This window comes from Corvus hawaiiensis, chromosome 14 (assembly GCF_020740725.1).
Source record: "Corvus hawaiiensis isolate bCorHaw1 chromosome 14, bCorHaw1.pri.cur, whole genome shotgun sequence".
NCBI lineage: Eukaryota > Metazoa > Chordata > Aves > Passeriformes > Corvidae > Corvus > Corvus hawaiiensis.
Window position 1 is genome coordinate 587,386 of NC_063226.1, and position 27,768 is coordinate 615,153.

The following is a 27,768-nucleotide window of genomic DNA, read 5'->3' on the forward strand; positions in this document are numbered from 1 at the left end:
TCAACAAAGAATGTGAAGCAAGCAATTTTCTTCTTTTTTTCCGTTAAGCTAATTGGTTGTTATTTAGTTAATTGACAATTGGTTTCAATTGCTGTCAAATGGGGACAGTCACTGCATTTTTGTAAGATTTTTGCATAAAAGCCTTCCCTCACTGTTCCCTGCCCAGCACCAGCCATGGTAACAAAGACTATTGCAAGGGTATCATCCAATTAGCAGCAAAATGGAAAACTACAGTGCTCCCACTGGAAGATTATGGTTTATGTACAGTAATTTGGAGCTGTTTTGGGTACAAAAGGCCTGCTTGTACACAGCAGCAGAGGGTCAGACTGCAAACAGAACCGGAACACTTACTGTGGGGCTCTCAGGAAGCAAGTTAACCTCGGAATGATCAGCAGCCCAGAATCCCCTGACACAGAGGGCCAGGAACGGTGGGGAGACAGAAGGAAAGACACCAAACCCCTCCCTCACTCCTGGTTTTCCCTGGGCCCTCGTGGAAGTGCTGTGCTCCTGTGAGTTTGTGGCTGAGCCCATGCACAGCCCCACACCGAGCTGCTGGTGCAGCCCAGCCTGCCAGCCACCCCACGAGCACCACAGGGAAAATCGCTCCCTGGAGCATCCCGGGATTCTGCAGGAGCTACAAGGGGGTGGATCCTCACAACAAACAGCACAGAAACACAGACACCCCTCCATACCATGCTCAGTTATCAAGCCAAATTCCCTCCCAGTTTTTCAGGCACTAAAGCAGAACACCTCGTTCCCTGGACTGGGCTGGCAGAGATTTGTGCCCCTTTCCCTTGACTGACACCTGCCAATTCCCAGGCTGCAGCTGCAGCTTCAGCAAGGTGCTGCCCGGTGGAATGGCATCCTCCTTGCCAAATAAACAGCTCCCACACGAGCTGTTTGCAGAAACTGAAGTGCTCTGCCTGCTCCTGAATACCAAACAGCTGCTCACCTTTAGGAAGAGTTTGTTCCCACCCATCCCCTGCCTTCAGTTTAATCCAATGTATGTCTTTCTTACTCGTTACAAAACGAGCCAGGGAGGAGAACTGCAGAGGAAGCTCTGAAAAAGGAATGGCAGCATGGGGGCATTCCAATTAAAATGTACTCTTCTGAGCTTGGCAAGTCCCCGTGCCAAGCCAACTGAGTACGGACGGGACTTCTATGAGCACATCAATTCAAGATACAGTGCAGAGCAGCAACTGCAAATTGGCCATTATGTTATCTCTGCTGGCAAATTCTTTATTAATATACTGAGGAAGAGCACGCTAAAATCAGGAGAGGGCCGAGTGCCCCAATTAACACTGATGTTTTCCAGCTCACATCGTCAATCCTATGGAAAATTTATAAATATAACTATTGAATTCTAAGGCCAGTTTTTTTCTGTCCCTCAGCTGTCCTTTTAGTCCATCCTTGCAATGAAAATAATGCAAATGAGTTCCGGAAAGTCCAGTGTTAGGGTTACATTGTTACACAAAACAGATGAAGATTAATTATTTCTGTGAAACAGTATTTCAGTCTCTGCTTACCTCAAAAGTCACTGATGAGGGCACCTTCATGACCATAAACTGCAGTCACTCAAGCCCCTCACACATACACTCTTAACAATGAATGAATGAATGAATAAATAAAAGCGAAAAGAAAGTGCTGGATTCACTGTAGTCATGACTCAGCCACGCTTAAGTAAGCAAGGAGATGAACTGTCAGGGGCTGCTTCTTGGTTTTGAGCTGATCAGCTGAACTACTGAAAGGTTCCTTCATGAACAAGTCTGTAGCTGCATTGAATATGTGAAAAATAATTAAAAAAGAATAATTTGGTGTATGATAATATGGTAAAAAGGCCTCGTGGCATACACTTAGAGTAGTTGTATTTCCAGGCAGCTGACTAGATTATATCTAAAATAATTCAAGCTGCACTACAGAATGCCAAGCCTGAAAGCTAAAATACCATAAGAGTGAAGCTGGAATTCCTCCTGCTCTGTTTGTGCAGAAGACGTATCTGAAGCCAAAGCCCCTCCAAACTATCAGCCATCACACGCACCTACACTGCAGGACTGCATGTTAATTATTCTGTGCTCCAAATGACTCTGATGCAGGAACAGCCTCCCCATGAACAGAAAAGGGGAAACCTGCTTGTAAGGCAGGTATTTAAAGAGTGTGGCATCACAGGAGCCTCTCGTGGGGATGGCTGAAGCACAGTGCACAGAGGGAGGATGAAGACGTTTGCTCTCGGCTGTTTACTGCATACTGAATTTGCATTGTGGATACCATCAGCAGAGGCCATCACCAAATTCTTCAAGTCATGAGGTCAAGACTGGGTTTGTTCAATGTCTTTCTTTCACTGCAGGTTGAGTATCCTGAAGCTACCCTAGAGCAGTTTATTAGAACAATCACAGATTTTGTTCAGATGGACTTAGTGCTAGAGGCATGAGTAAACAACAAGAAAAGAAAAATTAACTTTGAAAAGTATTCAAGGAAAGTATTGTGTACTTGGGAAACTTGGAAAATGTTCTTACACACTGAGCATGTAATTATATTCCTTGTGATCAATGGCTATGTCTGCGTATGGAATTTATCCTTTATTTTCTCCACTTAATGAAAATGGGATTTTTTTCCCTCCATATCCCAATTTCTTTCAGGACTATAATGTAGCCCAGGATTCCATTTTCTAATCATGAATTTTTGAAGGAGCCTCGTTAAGGCTCCAGAGCAGTGATTTTCTGCGCCAGTGAGCCTGCCTTTTTTTATTAACAGAGATTGATTTTCTCCATCTTGGCATGTGATGTTCCACGGTATATCCTCTGGATCATCACCCTGTAACGTGCAGCGGTATCAACAGCACAGGATGGGAATACTTCAACTTCAATGTTATCAGAAATAACAGCTTTTAGATCATCAGTGAGAAGACTGAAGCCGGTATTTCCTGAGCCACCAAAAGCCATTTGCTACAGCAATGGAAAATGACAATTACCTTAAAGCAATGTATTTTGTATCAGATATAGCACAGTTTCCACAGATAGCTTCCAATCCCACAATGCTGTCCATTTTGCTTAAGTTTACTTATTTTGAGGAATCCTGGTGATGCCAGTGGGAGCAACTCACAATCTGAGTACGTACAGATCTTGTGGGACTCTTTGACCGTGTAACTGTGACTGTATACAACACTGGCAGTCACAGCAAAAGATGATACCCAAAAAGCTGTGTGGGCTTTGAAGACAGGTGTGGGATCAGCTCAGTGAGGAGCATCATTCTGGCTATGCCTCTTCCAGGTGAGTTTTCAAAAAGACTTTGCAGGTAGCCCAAAGCCCTCAGTAAGGCCGAACTAACTGCTACCAGACAAGCCACCTGCTGATGAAGAGGGATTTGTGGAAGAGTGTAATTCCCCTTGAATTCACTTCATCTGTACTGGCCGTACAACCATGGAAGGAAGAAAATTAGATCAAAAATTATATAAAGAAGAGACACTGAATTTATTCAGGAAAACGACTTAATGACAGGAGTGATAGGAAGGCAAAGTTTTCCTGCAGAGTGATCCCAAACAACTCCATAGCATGGATCTTCCTTACTGCTAGTGCAATAAACAGGAATTTATCAAGTGAAACACAAACTGTCAGTGATGTGTAAAATTATTTAGTACAAAGCTTCTGTGAAGAGTACAATGGAGCCCAAGGAAGCAGCTGGATAACCAGTATCTCCAGAAAGATTCCAGGTTGTCACTAGGTATTCTCTGAATCTATGAGAAAAGCACTGAAAAGATCCTGTAATGATTCCCTTGACATCGTTCCTTTGCACAGCAAATCAAATGCACAAACTCAGGGAAAAATGCCCACAGTGAACTGAAGTAGAGAACATATTAATTACAAATACAGAGTTTTAGAGGTGTGAGTTTTGTTCATTACTCTTTTTCTACCCTTATCAGTGACTCAGTTTGAAAAGCTGTCCAAGTCATCTTTGCCCAGATTTTTGAGTGGCATTTAGGCACATCAATAACCAACTATTTAAAGCTGGGTGTGCTCTCAGTGTGCTCTGCCCATGGAATGGATGCACTGCCTGATGACCCAAGGGAAAAGACTCAATGACTGTAAACAATGCTGAAATTTAATTGAGACAGGAACTATGCATAATCATATTATTGTTCCCCTGTCTTTTGGTGATGCTTCACTTTTTCAACTGTGTTGATTAACTAAAGCATTCCTTAACTGGGGCAAGAGAACTAAGGCATGATACATACAGAAAGAAGGTATTCTTCTGAATACTGCAGAGGAAATCAATCCTGCTGGAGAAAGCCTGTATTGTGGCTTAAAACTTCTGCAAGATGCCCAGGACTCCACCCCACAGATGTCAAACACAGGTCTCTTTCCTAATCCATCCCACCAAGTTTTGACATAGAATTTACCTGGTGTGAATAAGGAGGACAGAAGATCCACTTTACCTCAAATTCTTCTCTTCTGCCTCATGTTCACCTCTGATGATCCTGGAACCATTGTAGAGAGAAACCTCTGCCAGTACCTGAAGGATCAAGTCTTATTTGAATACATCCTAATGCTTGCATCTACCCTCTTTTAATTGCTGCAGCTTTAGGACATCAGACTTGCCAGTCCTAGTTCAGAATCAGTAGAATTCAAATAAAATAAAAGGAAGAAACTAGTCTTTAAACATTGTCTGTTTTGTGAAACTTGAGAAGGTTCATTAAGCAGTAAATGCCTGTCAGGTTTTCTGAAGGCTTTAAACCAGACTAACAGAGAAGATCAATGTGTGTGTTACAGTTCTGTTATTACCTAGAAGCCATTTTTAAAATCATATTTAATTTTTATTGTTTCCCACATACAGAATCCCTGTTACTGCTCCAGAAACTGCAGAGGAAAGCCTATATGTCCATTTGTAATTAGGCCTCTTTGGAGACAGATCTTCTTACACTTATACTCATGTAGGCATCGATTTGAGTAAAAAAGAAAACCAAACTAGAATAACTTTCCCTATGTCTATCCAAGGTTGTATTGTATGATAAAGCCCAAGGATTCCTGGAATGCCCTGCCAGGTTTGGTCAAGGACTGGTTTACACCACTACAGCCTCTGGCTAAGGTAATCTCCAGATGAAAAGTGGGAGATGAAAGTATCCCTGTACTTCCACACTGATCAAGTTTTCTTCTCTAGGTATGTGCACTGATCATTTTTGGGTGGTGAGCTTGCTGGACCTTGGATCAGATCTGCTACGTTTTCTCATCATTCTCCCACCCACACGACTGAGCCAAGCATAGGAATGAAATCCTCCTGGCTGAGCAAAGCACCGAGAGCTGCCCCAGCAGAGCTGCTCAATGCCTGACCTGCCTGGCTCTTGAAAGGGGAAAGGGAAAAGATGTGCTCCCTGAAAATATGCTGGGAGAAATCCCGCCTCCTTGGCCTGGAGGAGAACTCGAGTCATGGTACAGCAGCACAGGCAGCTGCAGCAGGTCACTCTCCATGCATGTGCAATAAACACCCAGAGCCACTGGAGCTGGCGGATCATTCCAGCAGCCTTGGGACTGTGCCAGCTGCTGAATCGTGCTCCCATTGAAAACTACAAGAGAACTCCCTTTTCCTCTCAGTAGGCTCACAGTTTTCCCCAGAGCAGCCAATCCTTTTCATAATTTTCCTAAGCTCATTATCTCTGTTCCCTGCGACAGCGGCTTCCACAGGTGAATCCAGCACTGCGGAAAACGTATTTAAAATGTGTCTGTTGTTGTTTTTTATCATAAGCACATTTCTTGGTTTTGGTTTTTTGGGTTTTTTTTTTACAGCTTTCTTCTCTCAGCTTTTAATTTTGGAAAACAGCACATAAAAGTACTCAGTGTGCCTCTTCTGTGCCATTCATTACCCCACATCTCTCCATCGTGCCTCTGCTTATTCATCTCTTGTCTTAACTAAGCAGGCCTAATCTTTTTAAATCTCTTCTCATATGAAAGTTTCTCGGTGCCTTTAATCATTTTCATTACCCTTCACTGAATTCTTTCTTTTTTTTTTTTCTCTATCATTTCCAGAATTGAAACATAACATTTAAGAAGAGGCTGCACCATTGAGTTGCATAACAGAGGTAAGATATTTTCAGTCATTTGTCTTATGACAAAGTAAAATGGTCTTTGTTGCTCAGCCTCACTATTGTGCATTTGTACAAAAGTTCTCTATCTTTTAAATTGTGTCTCTGATAAATATAGTCCAATTTTGTGGTATTTCTGACCCTCTGATTAGTCAGTGTATCCAAGCTTAAATATTAAAGGGAGAAAGATGCAAAAGGCAGCTCAAACGGCTTTCTTCCCCAGAACTAGAGCAGAGAGCCCCAAAGATGCTAAGCAACCTGTTTTATAACAAACCCATTATTACATAGATAACCTGCCAGACACTGCAATCAGATTTCCAGCAGTTATAATTGACATCAAATCCTGGTATTGTCAAATCTCTCCAACACAGCTGTTGAGCAGAATGTCCTCAGCTTAAGTGTGTCACATACTGCTTTTTAAAAAAGAACAGATCTAAGTTGAAAAAAATCCCTTTGAAGTGTGGGGATCATCTTCTGCTCTCAGTTACAGACAGCCCTTCATCCCACTTGTTCCAATGGCCAAGCCCTGAGCCCACTGCCATTTGCTGGACATGGCCAGTGGCATCTCACGGACTACGAGGAGCCAGAGCCTTGGTACAACACAAGTGCCTTGTTTTCAGGAAACTGCTCGTGGTTTGTTCCTCTGAGAATTGCCCTCCAGCTCTTCCTTTGGTTTTGTGAGCTTCTGCAGAGGATGCCCAGCAATGCTGGACATTGCATCACCAAACAATCCCCTGGCACTTCTGTGGTCCAGCCTTCCCAGCACTGGAGAGCTCCCCAGACAGGCTCTGTGGAAGCAGCAGGGCTAATTAGAAGAGTATGGCATTTACTGCTGTATCCTAGATACAGGACACCAGCCCTGGGCTAAGGAGATGGAAGAGATCTCCTTTGGACTGACACCCGTGAATTCATGCAGATTTATCTTAAAGGGCTGGAAAACAATAATCTAATCAGTGTTAGCAGCGAGCTCTAAATCCGTCTCTTTAATTACAACCAGGGACGTGACCCTTTTTGCAGTGGATGCTCCTAAAATTCTATGGAAAATCACGAAAGCACACAAAGCTTTTTCTCTTTTGGAGAAGAGCAGCTGAATTAACAGGAGTCAGAACAAGTGCTACCATCCTTCCTGTGGGAATAGTGATAGCAGGGTATGCTGTCTCTGTGGTAACCTGAGCCTGGCTGAAAGCCTGTCTTTACAAGAGCTCTGAGTGCAGGTGGGGAAATCGATGTGGAAGTGATCCCCTTGTTCTTTGCTGCTCTGCTGAGGTGCCATCCTATGTTTCTGATGGGAAACTCATGGAGGCAGAGCTCTTCCACCCACAGGCTGGGCAGGCAGCTCTCCCAAGCACAGCCTCTGCTCAGCCTGGACCTCCCCAAACCTCCACCTGCCGCTTTGCTGACACCAAAGAAGAAAGATGGGGTCTGCTCCAGAGGAAGAGCTCACATGCTGCTGAACGAGCTCTTTTTCTGCACACCAGAAATTGCCTCTGTTCAGTGACTGTGAGGAGCTGCAAGTGGAAGATAAATAACAGCAGGAGCTGCAGAGAAGGAATAATGTCACACTACATCAAACAGGTTCTTGCTTCGCTGTCAGCTGAGAGTCTGTTCCACAGGAAAGGCCAGCCCTGCCATTTGGCTGTATGCTTTATTAATGTGGATGCGTATTTCTGGTCTCTGGCTTAGCTGATCACTCGGTTCAGTCTGTGCTCTCAGGCCGGGTTCTCGGCACAGGCTCTGTCCTTTCCTCCCCGAGTGCCCCCAGCAGTGCCCCAGGCCGCTGTGCTCTCTCGCCACACAGCCCTGGGCACTGCCTCCCCTACAGCAACACTGCCAAACGTATTTGGGACCCCCCTGTAAAGCTTGGTAAAGTTATAAATGCGGTAGAGTTTTTGGACTGGCATTATATACTAAAAAATAACACCAAACTAGCAGGCCTATGAATTAGGCTTTTATTCTGAAGCATTACATTGCAAGCGTAATTGTTAACATGGATAATGCCAGTGCTGGGAAACTTAAGTAGGACATTACACTCAACAAAAGCAATGACTCCTTCAGAACCTGATCCAAAATGTATTTATTATAACCAAGGCAAATATTACCCATGTCTTTACTGCATTTTGGTTAGCTCCTAATGTTCAGGTAGCCTGCAAAGACACACAGACATCTTGCTAAGAAATCTACGATATTTGATATTCGTCACTATTAATTCAGCTCACTTGCTTACTACAAAGTGTAAATATAAAAGACTGAGCGTAATAATAATAATAATGTGAATGTCCCAGGTTCAAGGACCTGGTTAGCTCCACCCCGAGCAAACCAGCACCTCTATGTGACCAAATGATAATGAGACCTTTTCAAATGAGCTTGATTTACTGAAATCTGTTTATTCATGAATGCCACGGGTGGATGTTTTTCAAACCTCAGTAGTTTGACAGTGCCAGGGCATTACTGGCAGCCAAACCCTGCTTCTTGATATAGAGCAGTGATGCTCTTTGGAATTTCCCCACCCTCCCTAAATGATGCTATTGACTGTATGCTGCTAAGAGGATCTCGGAGGGATGTTTGTATTGGAGATGTAGGCTAATTGTGAGATTTGAGAGATTTCAGATGGCAAAACCTTTTAATAACAAGGTAATAAAGGATTATACAACGGAGATGAGCTGTAAGAGTGACTTTATTTGAGAGCTGATGCTGACTGGTAGAACACATTTGTTTCAGCAGGTAAAGACCCCACCTAAGGAGGGGCACTTCTGCAGAAAATAGGCTGAATTTCTCTCTGTGACATACACGCACATCTTGTAAGCAACATTTTACGTCTGGGGAAGTTTTCCAGCACTTTGCACAAGAAGAGCTGTGCAGCAGAGCAGAGCCCAGCTCCCCTACATGGGCACAGGTACCAGGAGTGCCACATGCCTGGGTGTACCTCAGGGACATCGTGCACTGGCGTCACTGCATTGCTCCAACAAGCAGTTGGCACTGTGCAGCTGGAGAAACGGGAAGTTTCACATCACAGTCAGCACTGGAACTGCAGTGTGCTCTCCAGCAAAGCCTGAGTATGTCCCTGGGAACAGCTGGGTCAGATGAGGAGGTAGAAAACACCCCCTTCCGCCTCTCCTTGTCCCCTTGGAAATCAGACCCTGACACATCAGACAGGCCCACAAAGCTGCCTCCAAAATACAGTTTCTTTTGGTTTTATAGTTGGTAGCTCTAAACAGGGTTCTCCAGCTAGACAGATAATGCACAAAGAAGCAAACATATTGGAAAATACCTCATTCCATGATGTGGCTGCGCCATTAATGTCTAGAGACTGGGCTGGGTATTGCATGTCCCCTCAACAGGCCTCCAGCAAGGCAATGAAGCTGAGAAACAGAAAGCCTTGTCCTTCCAAGAGACTGCCTGAGCACACAGATAAGCTTACAAAGCTCTGTTTTCTTTCTCACACAGGGATATGGACGTTGCAAAGGTCTGTCATTTGGCTGTTTTATGACTCCCTGCTGCCCCACGGCTGTGTAAAAGATTACTCTGGAGCCAGACTTTTGGGAGACACCATGCTGCTGTTGTCTAAGCAGCAGAGGAGAAACAGGTCCCTGGTAAAACACTTGCAAACCTAATTTAAGCTTGGAAGACACCCAAATGTCTCTGGGAGGTGCAATTTAAAACCCTAACCTAAGATAGCCTGGACTGCAATCGCAGATTTCTGGGAATGTTGAGGGACACTTGCTCCATGAATCAAACACTGCAGATCTCTGTATCATAACATTTCAACAGGAGAGCTGTTCTGAGTTCTCTCACAGTGAAAAAACTAGAAAAACACTAAATTCAAACATAGGTATGACCACTACCTGACGTAGACATCTGCACCAGCAAGCCTCTGGGGCTTTCTGAGAATTTGAGTCAAAGAACCCTTTCCACCTCCATCTCAATCTCAATTTCTCTGACAGTGTTACCTGTAGAACACACAGGGAGCTCCCTGAAAGGATTTAGAAGGGTTTAAATGAAATCTTTGTCCCTGAATCATACAAAAAGGGGAACTATGTGAGCACTTTGATTTTAAAACTAAACCTTGTATCTCTGCCTCAGGAAGTCCTTTTAAGCACAGTTAAAGAACTTCTGGCACGAGATTAACAGATGCTGTGCATTGTATTACAAGGAGGAATCTGAAAGCCAAGTCTGAGGTTCAGTTTGAAAACTACTGTTGTATTTTTTCTTGCGGTATCTAAAGTGCCTTGGATCAGTTCTGCCTCTGAATTCTGGTTCTCTCTTTCCAGGTCAGCAAATAACACCTGTCTGCAGCCAGCCAGGGAGAGAGCAGAGCAAAACGAGCCTGCAACTGAATGTATAAAGCTGAGCCTGTCCATCAGAAAAGATGATCATCTTTCAATTTCCCCACTGGCTGATCTTCCATTTCACTGTCCAGGGAACCTGTTGTTAGTATAACCTAACAAACAGCGGAACAGGCTGGGGAAAGAAGGCATGGCAGACCAAGGATTTAGGGATTTGCTGATGAATCATATCACCTGCCTACTGAAGTCTGCACAAAGAATATGGGCTGGCAAGTTCAGAACTGGAGTTTTCCTGCAGCCACAGTGGCAAAGCTGATAGAGGTGTTGTGGTTTAAACCCAGGCAGCAAATACCACACAGCCACTTGCTCACCTCCCTGCCTTCACAGTGGGATGGGGAGGAGAACCATGGAGAAAAGAGAAAGCAAAACTTGTGGGTTGAGAGAAGGACAGTTTAATAACTGAAACAAAGTAAAATGAACACTACTAAGAAAAAGGAGACGGTTAGAGAGTAAACCCAAGAAAAACAGTAGAGTTGCTCAGCACCTGCTGACTGACACTCAGCCCATCCCTGAGCAGCAGCTGGTCCCTTCCAGGAAACTCCTCCCTGTTTCAATACTGAGCATGACATTCCATGGCATGGAATATGTCCTTGGCTAGTTTGGGTGAGCTGTTCCAGCTGTGGTCCCTCCTGGGTTCTGTGCACCTGCTCACTGGCAGAGGCTAAGCACTACTGAGCCACAAGCAAACCATCACTGCGTTACCAACAGGATTCTCATGCTGGATCCAAAGTGGGCACTGTACCAGCTACTGAGAAGAAAATGAACTCTGTCACAGCCAAAAGCAAGACAGGGGCCAGGCCTTTCCTACCACGCCACAAACTGAGCTGCAGAGGTGCTGCCCGGTTCCTCCTTCAGTGACTGTGGAGGTGAGCCCAGTCTGTGAGCTCTGCTGGAGACCTTAGCTAGACTGGTCCATTCCAGGATGTCACAGCTCAGCAGAGCAGCACAGGCTGTCCCCAGGTGGCCCCAAGTGTTCCACTCTGTCACCATATGAGACAGGTTAAGTGAGCTTTAATACCAAGTACTGCACAGAAGAGGATTTCAGTTCTGCTCTCGTCTAGGCCAGGGAAAGTCTGCCCCAGATCAGCCTTGGCACTGGGAGTCTGATGGCTGAAATGGAAAGAAATTACCTTGGGTACATCCAAGATAGAGGTTTTGCTTTGCAGTATTTATGGGGATTTCTTTCCCCTTCATGGAAACAGCCCCCAAACCTCACAGTCTTATTTTGGCAAAGCTCCCATTAAAATGAATCATGAATTTGCCTGAGTTAGTGCTCCAGGACTGACTTCTAAATTGTTGAAAGTGAATGACATGTAAGAATTTATGTCAATTTTCCAAACTGTTCAGCAAAGGTAGACAAAAATCCTGCTTTGAAGCTAGAAGGTGTGTGGCTGAACTCCTGGTCTGCCATGAAATCCCTCAGCCCAGGCTTTTTAGTGAAAAACAGTGCCTTTCAAGCCTCGTATTTTAACCGCTGTTCTTCTGTACAATGCAGAACTCTTTGTCTCGTTTCTTTGGTTCAAGTACAGCCTCCACCATGACCAGCTTTATGCTGTAAGTGACACCCTTGATCACCAGATGATGCTCTCCTCATGGGGAATCTGTAGGTTCCTTCCTTTTCTCCCTCTTGCAAAATATTCTAGAGCCTGACCAGGCAAGTGTACCTTCCCAGAGGGACCCGTGGGTATCACTGGATCCCCGCACGGCACCTTCAGGGCAGTCAGACTGGACACCACACTTTGCTTTAGGCACTGCCTTTGCATCTGTAGGATCTGCCACAGCTACAGCACAGTCTGTGGCGTAACAGGCAGTGAACTCTTCCCTGGACTTGGGGGTTTCATCTCTGAACCCCTCGCAGCCAGGGGTGTTTTGCTGAACTGGAACAACGTACAACAGACTGGGGCTGCTGGAGCTCGGGGTCCCCAGGTGTGCCTGACTCACACTGTCCCCAGGCAGTGACTGAGCTCGGGGTACAGCACCTGCAGGAAACCTTCACAGCCCGGCCCTTGATCCCAGCCCCGGCTTTGCCACGGCCACGGTGCCCAGAGGGACCAGCTGCTTGTGTTCACAGCAACACCACTTAAAAATTAGCATCTTAGCAGGGATTTCTGGACTTTCATTACAGTGAAATGTTTTCAGAATTATTCCTAAGTGGCTTTGCCTAGGATTAATTGGGTCTACAAACTAATTATTTTCTTTCTGCAGGTTATAACAGTTTGTCTGCTGGTCTCTTGTCTTTTTAAGCTCCAGCTGGGGAGATTCAGCTCTTCACTTCAGTGTCTCCCACCACTGGATGTTTGTTATTGAAAAGCAGCTTCTGCCAGAGCTGCAAACACAGCCAGGAAAGCCCAGAATGCAAACTGGAAAATGATGAGGAAGAAAAGGATTAATTTCTTCCTCTAGATTTTGCAAAGCCATTACCTGTTCTTGAATGACATTTCCAATTCGACACTGGGAACCGCTAAAGCATTTACATAAGAATGCAAGAATGCACGCATTATCACTGCAGGAAGCACTTAAAATTTAAGATAATTATATAGTATGGAAACCATTTCAAAGGACTCAAACAAAATAACAACTAATTCTAGAGAGTCACCCTTTAAGATGATTATTACTCTGCACTACTGCTGATCTTCCACTAAAAAAAATCCTTCTCTTTACAATTATATGCACATTATAAATTCCTACTTTGTTCTTCCACCATCAAGCTCCTACAGCTGCCACTGACAAATTTGCATTCTCTGAGAGCTTAACTAGACAACCAAAATATTCACAGTGGGAACAGAGGTAAAATACAAGATTGCCATGGTTGGATGCCACCCCCCCTTCACCCCTGCCTCACACTGGGCCCTCTTCCCTGGGCTCCTACAGCACTGGTTTGCAACAGGGACACAGGGAGGATCCTCTCAGGAACTTGACATTTCTCTGCTACACAGTGAACAGCAGAAGAAAGAATCCTACGCTGGAGTCAGCAGCTTGGGTGACACATAAAAACCTGGCTGGGCGTCGTGGGGGGAACCCCTCTGCCTCCCACCTCTGCTGCTGTGTTTGCAGCAAGAGCAGCACTCTGTAACCCGGGATGCTGCTTCTCATCTGTGCAAAGTAATAGAAAGCACTAAAAATGTATTAAGTCAGCTGCTTTCCAGACCAAAAAATCACATTTCAACTGAAGAAACCTGGCATGGGAAGAGAGAAGCACACTTGTGAGGTGAAAATGTTCTGCCCCACCAGCCTCTCTCTACCTGCTGCTTCCACTCCCCACTCTGACTCCTGCCCTCCTGCACCACTGCTGCCATTCTCTTCTCTTTTCCCCAAGTGTCCCAGGGGAAAAAAAAAAAAAAAAAATATTCCACCTAGCTCTACTGCTCAAAGCAAACTCATTTGGGGAAAACTTATCTGCCAAATCCTAATATGTTTTTATTGGATATCTGCTGAGAGAGATTTACAGCTCATGCCAAAGTCAAACTCTTATTTTTTTTTCCCCCACAGCAAGGGCAAAAGTACAACTCAGAGCAAATGAAAATTTCTTGTCTCAGATATTATGGAGACTTAAGAAAGTCCCATACCAAGGCTCTGACTTAATGGACAATAGAAAGTATTTTCCAAGTCTACTTATTGGAAATAATAGCAGTGAAAAGAGCTGAAACTTCCCCACAAACTTCAGCCTGAGAAAGAAAACTGATATATTGAAAATCTTAAATTCTGACAAAGTACAGAGTAAATTAAAACAGTATCTGGTAATGGGAAGAGCAGCCAGATCACTAATAGGTGTTGCTCCCTGGGCTGCTGCAGGTTTTTCACACAACTGTCTCAAACAAAGCACTGGAGGTCTGAACAAGCAGGACTGGCAATGGGGCTCACATGGGAATTTCATTAGGCTTGGACTAGAGAACATTTCAGACAATGCTGGCAGGAATTCCCATCTATTAAATACCCATTTGCAGGAGCAGGACACCAGCAGCTTTTGCAGAACGCCCTCCAGAGCTGTGTGAAGGGTTACCAGGTACCTGAGCAGGCCAGCACAGGGCCAGGGCATTCCCTGAGTTATTTCAGTCCCCCGGGGCTACAGCTTTTCTCTTCTCTGCTCCCCTGGGCTACCCAGCCACTGCACTCCAGGGGCTGTTTCTGCTGGCAGGGATGTGCTCATGAAGCCTCTTACCCTTCAAACACAGACCTGTGTTGGAGTCCTGCTTCCCTACACCCAGCAGGAGCTGTGCTGCCCCTCAGGCACACATCACCTTCCCTCCAGGCTGTCCCCACTGCTCCAGTCCTGCTGTTTGCTCCAGCAGGGCTGAGACTGCACTGACATGTCTCCTTCCATGTATCTGCTTCTCCTGCAACATGTTTTTGGGCATAGAAAACTATCTCGAGGAGTAGCCAGAGATGCTCCCTTGCCTGCCTGAACCCTGAGTGGTCATGACAAGGAGCAGCCACAGAGGCACCAAGGTGTTCTCTGCTCTTGATATGCCTCATCCCATCAAAGATCACAGCTGTCTCTTCCAGTTTTCTCAGATGAGAGAAGACAGGAGTTGCCAGCCTACAACATCACTTTTTAAAACAGGCTTGCCAAACTCACTCCCAAATGAATTATGTAAGTCTATCTTAAACCAACCAGCTGCCCACCCAACACCCAGACTGCAAGGACCTGTCGAGACAGAGGGAATTACACAGAAAACAAGATGCTCTGTCCTTACAGCAGAGCCCATCTTTCATGTATTGCTCTCACTGAAACCTTACCATTACTGAAAAAAGACAGAAGAGCTGTGCCAAGTGATGGTCTGGATGTCATCTTCTGCTGTGGACACCACCTCGTCTGACCTTTCCAGTCAGCCAGCACCGTTTGGGGTCAGGACACTGCAGCTGCCCAATTCAAGCTTGACACTTCCCAGAGTGGCCCGGGACAAGTCTCTTCATGACTTCAAGACTCATTTCCCAGGGGGACACTCTGGGAAGCTGAACATACTAAAAGGAGCAAAGCACTGTATGCAATTTCCTGCTTTGTAAGACAACAGTGATTACAACTGTTAGAAGCAATGCATGTTTGCACTCCATTGTGAAAATGAGGACTACTAAATAATATCTGAGTGTAATCACATTTACATAGTTGAAGTGTGCATAGAACAAAATAGTCTTTGAAGAGAACCACCTCTCCTGCTCCCAGCAGCTGCAGCCAGTGTGATGCAAGAATGCAAAGGGCTGAATTACTTCTGCAGCCAGGAAAATGATTTATATATTTTTAAATCATTCATGTGAATTATATAAAAAAAAGGCATATAACCTAAGAATTGAATGATGTATAGACTAGTTCATCACTGGGGTTTTAATACGATACCTCTAAAATATGCATATGGATCAATGATTTACTAATAAACTACTTTTACAATACAGGCACACAGACAGATGCAAAGCACAACAGGTTTAAACCCTTTAAACCCCCCAATTTCCGTTCTCACTGATACAAAAAAAAAAGTATTTATATTAAGTTGGTTTTATTATCCCTTCATAAGTCTTAATCCATTAGTGGGCTTCCTTCTACCACAGCACATAAATAGATCAGCCTTTCATCATCAGAGACCTTTATAATATTGCTGTTGTTCATTTACTCTTAGTTTTCTGGGTATGCTGAGCATATCCCAGGCATGCAAGAAGGACCTACTTGCCCTAAAAAACTCCAGATCAAAAAATACACCTGATAAAGATGAAAAATATTCATCAGAGGCAGCAGGAAATAAGGGGAGCAGAGCATGGCAGAGACAGGCAGCAGTGATGTAATTTCAACATTTTTTTTAAAAAAGTAAATCCTTAGAGCTGAAGTGCATTTTAGATTCAGTAGCAACTTCAGCACTCCCAGTAAACCCCTGGAAGTGCTGCAGTGCTTTAGGAATGTGTGTTCCCGGTGCATCACGACGCTTGGCTCCTGTGCTGCTCCCTGGTTTCAGAAACAGAACTCGTCTGCCAGCAGCACCTCCCAGCACTCAGATGTTATTCCCACATGAGCATTTTCACAAAGAAGGAAATGAAAACCTCGTTCTTACATGTTTTGCCCAAGGCTAATGAGGAATTTATTGCCCAGCATGGATTAAAACCCCAGAACACTTCTTGCACCACTACTGTTTTTAGTACAGACTTTTTCTGTACTTCTGCTGACTCCACCAAGCTCTCCTGCACACTGAGGGCAAGACAAGTTTTGAGGCTCTTGATTTATTGGTTTTTAAACCCATAAAATGCCCATAAATAGTCCCAGTATTTGTCCTTACCATCTCCTGCTACATTGCTAAACCTGTCTTTTGCATTTTTCTGCAAAACTTTTCCCACTCAGAAGATGCAGCAGGATTTAGCTAGGACTAGCAGAGGAGTGCCCAGTCTCAAGTTCCACAAGGATCATGGTCACATCTGCCTTTTCCAAAGTGAAAAGGCTCAGGAGCAGCCGCTGAGGGTCCAAGCCTCCTGCCTGCAGGAAGGCAGCTCTCATCCCAGCAAAGAGGAGGCCGCTGCTGTATTTACACTCACATCACGTTCCTGTTTACATCCACCACAGATTCCAACTAGAGCAACTGCACTGTCCTCTGACTTCTTAGAAAAGCTGCATACCAAGGAAAGCAGGGCACACCCCATCCTTGGAGGTGCTCAAGGCCAGGCTGGACAGGGCTTGGAGCAGCCTGGACTAGTGGAAGGTGTCCCTGCCCTTTGCAGGGTTGGAACAAGATTATCTTCAGGGTCCCATCCAGCCCAGGCCATTCTGTGACTGTGTGACGATTCTAGATCTTCAGACCAACCCTCTGCACTTTATTCCTGCTTTCTGGAGGGAGAGTTTCCTCTAGCAACACCTTGGTGACCTCCACCTGCACTATCTGACTGCAAAGGCCAAGAGGGCAGTGAAACCTTTCAGGTGTTTTTACCTGATAAAGCTCTTCTTACCTTGAGGCTGGCTGCATGAACTAAGCTCTTGGCAATGGCAAACTGCTGGCACCAGCACCTGGCTGGCAAAAAGAGGGAACTGGGCTACACCAGCAGCAAGGTGCTACCATGGTTTTAAACATCAATTCTGCACTACAAAGCTTCTCCATCCCTTGACAAAATGAGTCCATGGCGTGTTGGAAGGGAAATCAGTGGGAGGAGCTGCTGGTGATCACTCTATACCAGTAAAACGTGGTTAATGTGCATCACCAGTTGCCCACTGCACCAGTTACAGTGTGTAGCTACAAGTCAAGTACTCTATTTGTGTAATTACAAGGAACTGGTCTCTGGGGGTTATACAAATAATTCAGTATACTAGCTAAAAATGAGCTTTCTGAGAACATTTACACTAGTATAATCTGATGGGATGCAGAGTTCTGGAAAATAAATGCCAAAGGGGGATGAAAAAACAGCTAAAGCTAATTTATTTTTTAAATCAAGTGAATATTAGCATTTTTTTGTCCGTATTTGCTCAGCTTTAATGAATGGCTTCTTCGCTTCTTCATTGCTATTTCTTCTTCTTGGGCAATATATCTCAACTTGAGGAATTGTATCCAAGGTTCAGCTCAACTGCCAAGGAGTGAAATGCAGTTATAATAAAGCTACACTGCACTACACGTGGGAGGCACCTTTGTCCATCAGCCTTTCCAGGGAGCTTCTAAAAAATAACCCCTGTTATTAAACTAATCACCTTGTGTCAAATGCCAGCATGACAAGAGAGACAATTTACCTGGGTAATAACTCAGCAATAAAGGTATGTACAGAGGAGGAGGAAATTAGGTTGTTGCAGACACAGCAATAACACAGTGAAGAAGAATCCAATATTGGAAGAGATAAAAGTTTTCCATCCCAATATTCCTCCGTGACAAGTATGAAAGAGTATGCATAAGAGCAAGGGGAAAAGATGAAAGATAGCAGCACAAATGCTTTTGAAAAGTGAGCTAACAGGTAATTAATGCCTCCAAAGAAAGAAGATCAGAAAGCTGGCACAGATGCAGATCTCAGTGCCACACACTCTGGGCGTTGCTCTGCTAAATGCTCTGCGGAGGGGATCCAGCCAGGGGCTGCCTCTCCCCGTGGGAGAAGCCTGCTGAGCTCTCCCCTTTCCACCCACGCAGGAACGTAACTGGTAGAAGGGGGCAAGCAGGGTATTGGGGTGGCAGTGGTGGTGACAGAAACAAAATGTGTAGCAGTGACATGTTTTCTAACAGCAATGACAGATTTTAATAAGCAAGCTATTCTTCAGTTTTGATTTGAGGTGTATATAATTAGGTAATGTGGGTGTTGAGTGATAAAACCCACAAGAAACACACAAATTACAAGCACTGATTTTTTGAAACCATGGCCTGTTTCAGACTAAATGGCATGACCTATTTTTATTGTATTATTATATTTGGAAAATAAAACTTTTCTTTTTCATCTCTTCTTCAGCATAGGAAAGATTGGGGACAAACGTCACTGCTCTTTTAATGTCTCCTCTTTCAAAACTTAAGAACTTTTATTTGTGGTTGGATTTCTTTTTCTGTTAACTGGCTTCTTCCTAGAAGAGATGAGATCTATCTTGTTTTTTCCAGATTTTCCAATGATCACTTTTACAAACTTCCCTACAATCCCAGTTAAATATTTCTCTGTTCCAGATTTGAATAAGACCAGGGAAAGCTAGAAATATTCTATGACTGCTGACCAAAACCAGGAATTTACAATGGATTTCAAGAATGTCCTTTTGAAGGGAATATGACTGCTCAAAAAAAAAAAAAAATCCTCTCTGAATTTTCAGTCATTTCCTCATGTGGCAAGATCTCTCCATGGGGTCTGAAAGTGAAGTGTCCAGTACAACTTCCTACAGAGCCTGTAAGAGTTCCTACTCCTCACTAACAGGCTGAACAGGGGATCAAGAGAGCAACTGCATAAAATACGTATTTCTACCCATCTCAGGAATTTAATCAATTCCTTTTAACTAAGGTAGATTATCTTGATTAAATTTATAATGTGAAGTCTTTTGGTGTGCAGGACAATGTCTTGTTCTAGTATCTTCACAATCTTTCATACAGGCCTCCAGTGGCCACCAGCTCACGAATTACCTTTTTTAGAGCAAGTTATCATCTCTCAGTCATATGAATGTTATGTAACGACACAACTTTATCTCTAGTGCCTGCTATGAACAAAAGCACAGTGTTATTATTTCCCAAGAAATCCATCTAGCGGGGCCGACCAAAGGTGGTTATTGCAAACACTATCAAACACACATCTGGGGAACATCATTTGCCCAAACCTCTTGTCCTGCACGTGGTACAGAAGCTCTGCCCAGCCTTTTCCAAGCTCTGCTCTATCCAATGTGCTGCACTTACCCAGCACAGGGCTCTCCCCTGCAGTGCCATCCCCAGCTGGGCACAGCCTGGCCAGAGCTGCCCTGAGCCCTGCCAGCCCCTCTGCAGCCTTCTCTCAAGTGCTCCCCAAAACTCATTCACTTATTTTTGCATCATGATAAGGTATTATTACAGCCAATAAAAACAAATTTAGTCCCATGGGAAACACCAGGACTACAAAACCTGTTCTTACTTCAAATCGGTATGAAGAACATCAAAATCTTGTATCTTTTCACAACACAAATATTAGAAATAATCTCCTGATATTCTTAAAATGCTACATTTAGGCTATTATACAACAGAAAGACTGAAATTGCCATTTTGAAATGGTGGGTTTTTGGCCATAATACTACTTTCCTAATCTTTCCTCAGAAATTTTAGAAATCAAAACTTCTAGCTTTTCTTCTGGATACAGCTGTCTATCTCCCAGCTTTCTCTGCTGAAACCTGCTTTCCTGAAGTCTTTGTTTATCCTTATGGATGAACAGCCCTGTTTTGCAGATGTCCTTATACAGTACCTCATCCAGAGCATCCCTGATCCTGGTTCCCCAAAGATCTTCTTAGAGCTGTCATCCATTGAAATTCATAATAGCAGTGATTAATAGGAATAAGAATATAAAGCCAGCAGCAACAAGAGCTTAGTGGGAATGCTATACTTTTAAATGAAAGCTGATTAGTCTCAGCTGTTCCTTCTGGCTAACACTGAGCTGTAATAATTCTTGATTCCATCTGCTCTACTGCCTGGCCCTTTGTAGGGAAAAAAAAATTTATTTTTATGACTGGGAAGGCAAAGTATCAGCATTTTTAGTGACCCTCCAAACTATAAGGACTCAGGAAGAGGCATCGTTACCAAGAATCTGCACAGAATTTTCCTTTTTATTTCACTGCCTTTTGACTTAACACGCAATTGCACCTGTGGAGAACCTGATGCATCCCTGTGTCCTGACTCATCTTCAGACCCAATATTGCCAGGATTGATTGCAGTGACTCCACCTCAACCCAAAAAACCTGGCCCCCTCTTTTCAGCCAGTTCCCACGTGGGGGCTGCTCCCAGTGCTGCTTCCTGCCTTTGCCACCTACCTCTGCACTGGTGTGGGATGAACCCCAACTCTGCTCCCAGCCTGCCCACCACAGCAGGAGCCTGAGGTGGGGACGGGAAGCCGATTGCTGGAAGAGGTTTCCTCTCTCTGAAGGAAGGGCCTCTGCTCTGTTGCACAACACCAACTATCCCAATATTTCAAGGACTTTGCAGAGAAAACATCATTGCAGGTCAGAAGAACTGTACTGGGGGGAGAAGACCCTCTTAATACGGTGTGGGAATGCCACTGTGGGCAGGCACCGGGCTGGAGCCACTGCCACATGGGACAGACCTAGTGACCTTCCCAGCTGTGCTGCAGGATGCCACACCTGGCGGGGAGGCTGTGAGCAAAGCCAGGAGCAGTAGGAAATGGACTGCTAAGTGTCTCATTAAGTTCCATTAAAGGGTCTGACCACTATCCTTGGACTGACTGTCAGATGGAAAACATCTGCTTTATTTAATGATTTCTCGTGATGCTTTTCAGATCCCAGCAAGTTTGAAATGTTGCCCCTTATGCACTTAGAGCACATTTCCCAATTAAGAGCAGAGTGGTTTTTTATAGTCAAGTGGGAGATTTGCAGTGACTGTTGCAACCCAATTGTAAGGAAGATCTCCAGGGCTTTATCAACTTTTTCCTTGCAAAAATTAATCTTGGTAAGAAAAAGCAGAATTTAAACCCCCACAGCAGTTTCCCAGACGAGCTCTGCCCTGGGCATGCCTTCTCCTGGTCCCACCACAGTCCCTCACCAGAAGGCTGCAAGATGTGTCCAGGGGCTCAGTGCACAGAACTGGAGCCACTTCTGGTTACCACCAGGGTAAACAAGGACAGACTCACAGAGTCACTTATGAAGAGGCTGACCTCGAAGAGCAAATGTATTGTCTGACAGCAGGAGACCGTTCCCCACAGGAAAGCACTTTCAAGGAGGTCATAACTTAGCCCTTATCACTTCTTGATGTAAAAAGAAAATGCTTTTACCAGTTAATGGCTCAGAAAAGTGCATGACTGGTTACTGTAACCACAACAACATATTCAAAAGCAGTGAGACAGAAAAGGAAGTGCTCAATAAGCATATGTTGTTTTTAATAAAGAATGACTTAGTGCTAAGTGGACCACACAGTTTCCAAGGTTGCTCGGCAAAAGCAGAACATGGAGGAACCCAACACCCTTGGGATGCCTCACTGTGTCCCATCCAATCATCAGCTACAACATTACCCTGGCCTTCCCTCTCCTGTGCATCCTACCCTAGGCTGCAAAACAGGGCTGATATTCCCTTTGTCCACCTTCCCTATACAAAGCATTCAGCCTTCCCAGCTCCAGCACAAGGCTGTACCCAATTCTGTGCTTAATGTACTCCCTGGGTACTTAGGACTAAGATAATTTGGTCAGAACTGAGATTTGGAAAGATGATTTTGTTCTGGCCTCACATTAACTGATCATTTATTACACTGCAAGATCAGCCGCGTGTTATCAATATTTAGAGGTCTGAAAGCTCCCAGTGCAGATGTACCACAGACTGACAGTAATTTATTGTGTGGAATGGCTGAGATGAGACTGGAGGAGAAGTGCTACCATGCAGGTGGCTTCCTGAGAACAAGCACAATGAATCAGCCATCAGCACTTTAATATCCTTCCTGTGAAACTGTGGAAATGGGAGGGAAGTTGGCCCTCGCTCCACACACTGCTTCCCCTGCTCCCCATGAGCCAGACAGCAACATGTCCATGACACAGACTTCAAAATATCTGCCTTCCATGAGGGGCACCCTAAGTGGGGTCTAAACCTTGTCTGCAGGCTGCAGCTGAAACAAACAAAATTCCCCTTCTTTCTACAGCAAAACCTTCGTAGAGGTGGCTCACGGCACCCTTGCTCTGACCCCACATCCAAGCATTCACTTGGTGGGCAGCCCTGATCGCCCCCAGGTTGTCTGGTCGTGATTATAAAGACCTTCCTCCAGCTGCATTTCATTCTTCCACCTTGAAATGTGGGTAAGGTTACCCTGAGCTGCACAGCACAGGCAGGAAGCAATATCTAGAGTAAAAATCACTTGTCATGGCAAGTGAAACCTCAAACAAACCTGAGTCAATGCCCCAGGAACCAGCAAGCCATGAAGATGCTGCTTGTTCTGGTTCAAGCAACAACGACCTCCTTACACTCTTCACTGCAAGAGAAATGCATTTTGTTCCTTCTTGGAGTGGCTGTGAGAAACACCAAGCTCAGGTAAAGGTTTGAATGGGAATGGGAATCCAGCTCCAGTGATGGTTCCTATGGAACAAACGGGCTCAAAACAAACAGCAGAACTCAAACAGCAACGAACAAGATTAGAATGAAATTTACAGAGAAAAAAAAGTTGCCTCATTTAATCAAGCAAATCAGCATTATTACATTACCACCTTCTTTAGCTGAGCTGGTGTAACATCTCCCAGTGCCAGTATGCCAATCCCAAAGGCGTGCACACCATGTAGGGATGTGATGAAGGCTGAGCATCTCTGAGCACTCACATCCAGCTGAGAAATGCTAATGCAATGTTTTTACTTAACCCCAGTACGTGGACCCCAGTTCTGAGAAGGCACAAAAGCAACTGCTGCTTTCACAAAATCAAGTCTCTGATAAGATGCTGCAAGGTTCCACACCATTTCCTGAAAGGGAGATAAGGACAGAGTTTGGACAACTCACATCCTGGGCAACAGTGACTTGGAAAATCAACTCCGGGTACAAAAAGCAGTTTCAGGTAAACTCATCTGCTGATATGGAAAAGTAATTCTAGTACAGAGATGAAAAGTATTTTAAAGTCTCATAAAAACAATCAGAACAAAATGCACTTAAAACTTTACATTGAATCTAGCATCTCTGTCGTCCTTGCTTTTAGGGCCAGACTCGTACAGCTCAATAGGTCAGACCAAAGGTCACAGAGGAGCACTCTGGGCTCCCAAAATATCATTCCTTCTGCAGGCTGCTGGAACATCATTTCTGTGGTCATGCCAAGGACCAGGGAGATGTCACTCATGCTGGCAGCAGCACTGACCTGCAGAGGGGTGGCTGTGCTGCCACCAGGGATGCAACACAAGAGGTGGCTCTGACATGCTGGGTACAGCCTGTGGGTTCAACTGCTCCCACATACACAAACCCTGGGGTTCATCCACATTTGTCTCCTTCCATCCCCTCTTCCCTCGCTGAGACCAGAAGGTCTGGGTGTGCAGAGCTCTGGAAACCAGGCTGCAGGCTTGGAGACACAGTGCCTGCCTTCACTGCACGGTTCAACCAAGGAGAAGCTGATCCCTGCAGTCTGGGGCACCATGAGCTGACCTGGCTCTGTGGTTGCTCCTTCCCAACAGATAAAAAAATAACAGTAACTTTCCTTAAGGTTTTAAAATGTTTTTATCACAAGCTGTGAATGTTGAGACAAGAATCACCAAAAAAGCCCAAATCCTCAGCTGTCATGAACTAGCCCTTGGTAAAACTGTTATAAATGGGTCGTTTATTTACCAAGTGGGACTTGGTTCATGGGGAAATTCTGACTGAGTACTTAATTTAGGTTGGAGGAAACAGCCTCTGTGCTAACCCTCTGCTCTCATATTTCACACCACTTTGACAATCTCAAATGTTTTTCACTCATGCTGATGGTTTTCTTCTTGGTGTCAAAAAATTTCAGGACAACTTTAACATGTACCTTCAAATCATCTTCAAGCTAAAACAAACCTGAAAGGTGTGCACTTCCCCACAAAACACCCCCAAAATATCTGCTATTACTTCTACAGCTGAAGTGAAGTTAAAAACTTTAGACATCTTTGTTAAGCTTGGTAGGGAAAAAAAATCAAGCAGGACGAACTGTAGTGAGAATCATCTGCCTCAGCAGCTCCCGGACACAGCAGAAGAGGAGAGCAGCAAACCCCGCTGAGGGGTCAGACTCTCCCTCGCTGGCTCTGCTGCAAAGAACTTTGCAAACGTCTCTTTTCAGCAATTCTGCCACTAAACTCCCGGTGGTGCTGCACTGGAAAGGAGAACTCTCACTCAAAATGAACAGCTCATTTTCAGGTAGATGAATTAATTCATTACTGGAAAGTCAGATAAAGGATTTGCAAGATTGGGGTTTTTTTTGGTGGGAGAAAATGATGCAATGGTCTTGCTGTCACAGATTGGTATAAAAAATGGTTTAAAATTTCCTGTGCAAAACTGTATTCCAGTCCAGAAGGAAAAAGATACCCATGTGCATAGGGAGAAAATATACAGTTTTGGAGAAGATTTATTTCCTCTGAGGGAAATTATTGCATGTGTTAAGATTATGAAGAAAGAAGACAGAAAATGTAGCCCAACTGAATGCTCATTAATAATGTCTGCATTCACCTGGCTCACCCATGCACAACTCTGTGTGTCAGAGGGTTCAACCTCCAGCACAGATACCTTCCCCTCTACTAATTAATTCTTTCCTAACACTCCTCTTTCCGAGTCATTTTCTCCATGAAAAAAAATTTAAATTAATACTTTGCCCGTATGTACTTAGTTAAGAATAATCCACTCAGATGTGATGGATGGATGGATAGATGGATGGATGGCTGGCTGGCTGATCTGTAATATACTTGCTATACCATATTTTATATTATTCTGCTTGCTTTCTTTCCCTATTTCTGCTCTTTATTAATTAATTCTCTCTCTCTGACTTTCCCCTTTAGTAATTCTCTGCTTGGTTTCCAGCCTAATTTTTATCAGTGGATTTTTCCATGACTCCTTTTTTTGGCCCCTCGAAGAGAATAACAAAACCTAAGTGTCCAAACCCCAGTCAGGCTCTCAGACCCTGCACATCCTTGCTAGCAAGCAGCACACTTTTTGCCCATTTTCACGTATTTTTTAACAAGCTGGCTTTCAAATAAAAATGACAGTGCTTAAATGATACAGCTTCTTTTTGGCAGAGATGATCACATTCCTAAGCAGTTCATCCAAAGGCTTTGCAAAGGCAATTCAAGCACATCCTTTTACCTGGGAGAATGGGACTGTTATTTCCCAGAGGCAAACACACTCTGATGCTAATTTAAACAGAGCTCATGTAACCATGTGCTCTGCTGTGAATGGCTAAGGATCACTAGGGCTTACACTACGTACACTTCCTACTTATGGAAATTTTAAATTACCCAAAATGTATATGAGCTGAGTTGAATATGTATGCCCACCACCCCCACTTCAAATTGAAAATTGCTTTTTTTATAACAAATGCCTATTTCAAGCAGAGTGTTTGGAAAAGAAAAGCCCTTCCAAGCCAGGGTGTCCTCTGAAGCAAGTGGGAGAAGAAACAAGTTTTAAACCCACTCCTTTTGTTCCAAAATGTGGAATTTATTTTGTTATTTTTATAGTCACACACTTGCCATTGGCTCCAGCAGGCTTGGAAGGAAGCTTGTAGGGATGCTGGGAACAGGAGGAAGGGGTTGGTGGGAAGTAAATCTGTCCTCTCTACTGGAAATGAGAAGAATGTAATAAATTCTAGAGGGGGAGAGAAAGGAGAAATACAATAAATGAAATATTGAGGAAAGTGGATGTTAAAAGAGGGGAAGTGACAAGAAGAAAGGAAATGAGAAGTCAGTTGTAAAAACCAACAAGCTGTTTATAAAATAGAGGCAATGAGGGAGCCAGTGAAGTTAGGGAACACCAAGTACAGTCTCTGGTGCCACCCTGGCAGAGGAGGCAGCCTGTTGGGAGACAGTAACTCCCCCTCTGCTCCCCCCTGCAAGGGGAGGACCGTGCCAGAGAAGGGGTTTGGGTGGAACCAAAGGTCATGCCAGCCCCAGCCCCACTGCTGAGGCTGCAGGGTGATACAGGGCAGGGTGTACCCAAAAATCCCCCTCGTGTCCATGGAAACTGGCAGGCAAAGCCAAGAGGAACCCCTGTGATCTGAAACTTGCCTGGAGTCCCTCTGGAGCCAGGCCAGTGCCCTGTCCTGTGGGCAGGAGCAGAGCCCAGCTCACCTTTAATGTCACTACAGGACTTCACCTTCTCTCCCCAGGCTTATCAAGCCCTTAGAGAACTTCACACATTCAGCCTCTCCCTTAAACTGGCTTTAGGCTTCCTCCTGAGCTAATTAGAAACAATTTCTGAGCTCCTCATTTAGGAAAGGGCCCTTCTTCAAAGCCCTTTCCAGGTGCCATGTGCAAACAGTAGCAGATCCAGGTTCCCTCTTCAGATCTCACTTGTCTGCACTGGAGGACTGCTCCTGGGAGATGTTTCAAAGGCTGAAGTGTCAGCATCAGAAAGAAAAGAGGTGTGTGGGTGTGAAGTTACTAAATGCAAATCTGTCAACCTCCTTTCATTTACAACCCTGAATATGCATGCATGCAAAAATATAGGGCTTATATTAAAGTTTTTGCTCTTGGAGCAGAAAATATCAAGGAAAAAAGAGACTGAAAGATAAGATAAGGCTGTGCAGGCCAGAATTCTGTCTCAACTAATCTTTTCTTTTTCATCAATAATGATTTCTGTTAATAAACCCTACCCTGCCTTAAAGATGAGATTGTCTTTTATCATCTCAGGCAAGAGCACTGTCAGCAGACAGACACCTTTTGTTGGTGACTGGTCAATGCACCAATGGACAGCAGATGGACTTTTTTAGTCTCCTACCCAAATAAAAGCTGTGTGGTGAATTGATGCCCATCCCAGAAGAGCACTAGCTTAAAAAGCACCTCAGGGTAGGAGTGGGGATTCTGAGGTGTCTGGGTGTTCCCAGCTGAGGAGGCCGCCTGGGCTCTGCCTCGAGGTCTGGGATAGCCCAAAGAGCTCCCTCCCAGAGACAGCCAGGAGAGCTGAGCTCAGCCAGGGACTGAACTCAGGCCACGGTGGGAGCCCTCTGCAGCAGGAACGAGGACACACACAGGGGTCTGGGACACTGCACCAGCCCTCCATAATGCAAAAAATTTGGGAATATGCACTGCTGCTCTTAAGCAAATGCATTCCTTTCCGACCTTGCCACAGCCAAG

At 44.6% G+C, this 27,768-nt stretch overlaps 1 protein-coding gene and 1 long non-coding RNA gene across 7 annotated transcripts in view; one reads left to right on the plus strand and one right to left on the minus strand.

Annotated features, from left to right (window-relative positions):
• The window catches only part of FGF13 (fibroblast growth factor 13), a 241,296-nt gene that overhangs the window by 5,577 nt on the left and 207,951 nt on the right, over positions 1–27,768 (minus strand). The window lies entirely within an intron of this gene.
• Positions 79–18,789, plus strand: LOC125333063. The gene is made up of 2 exons (XR_007206745.1): positions 79–6,067; positions 10,339–18,789. It is a non-coding gene; the product is annotated as an uncharacterized LOC125333063 (long non-coding RNA).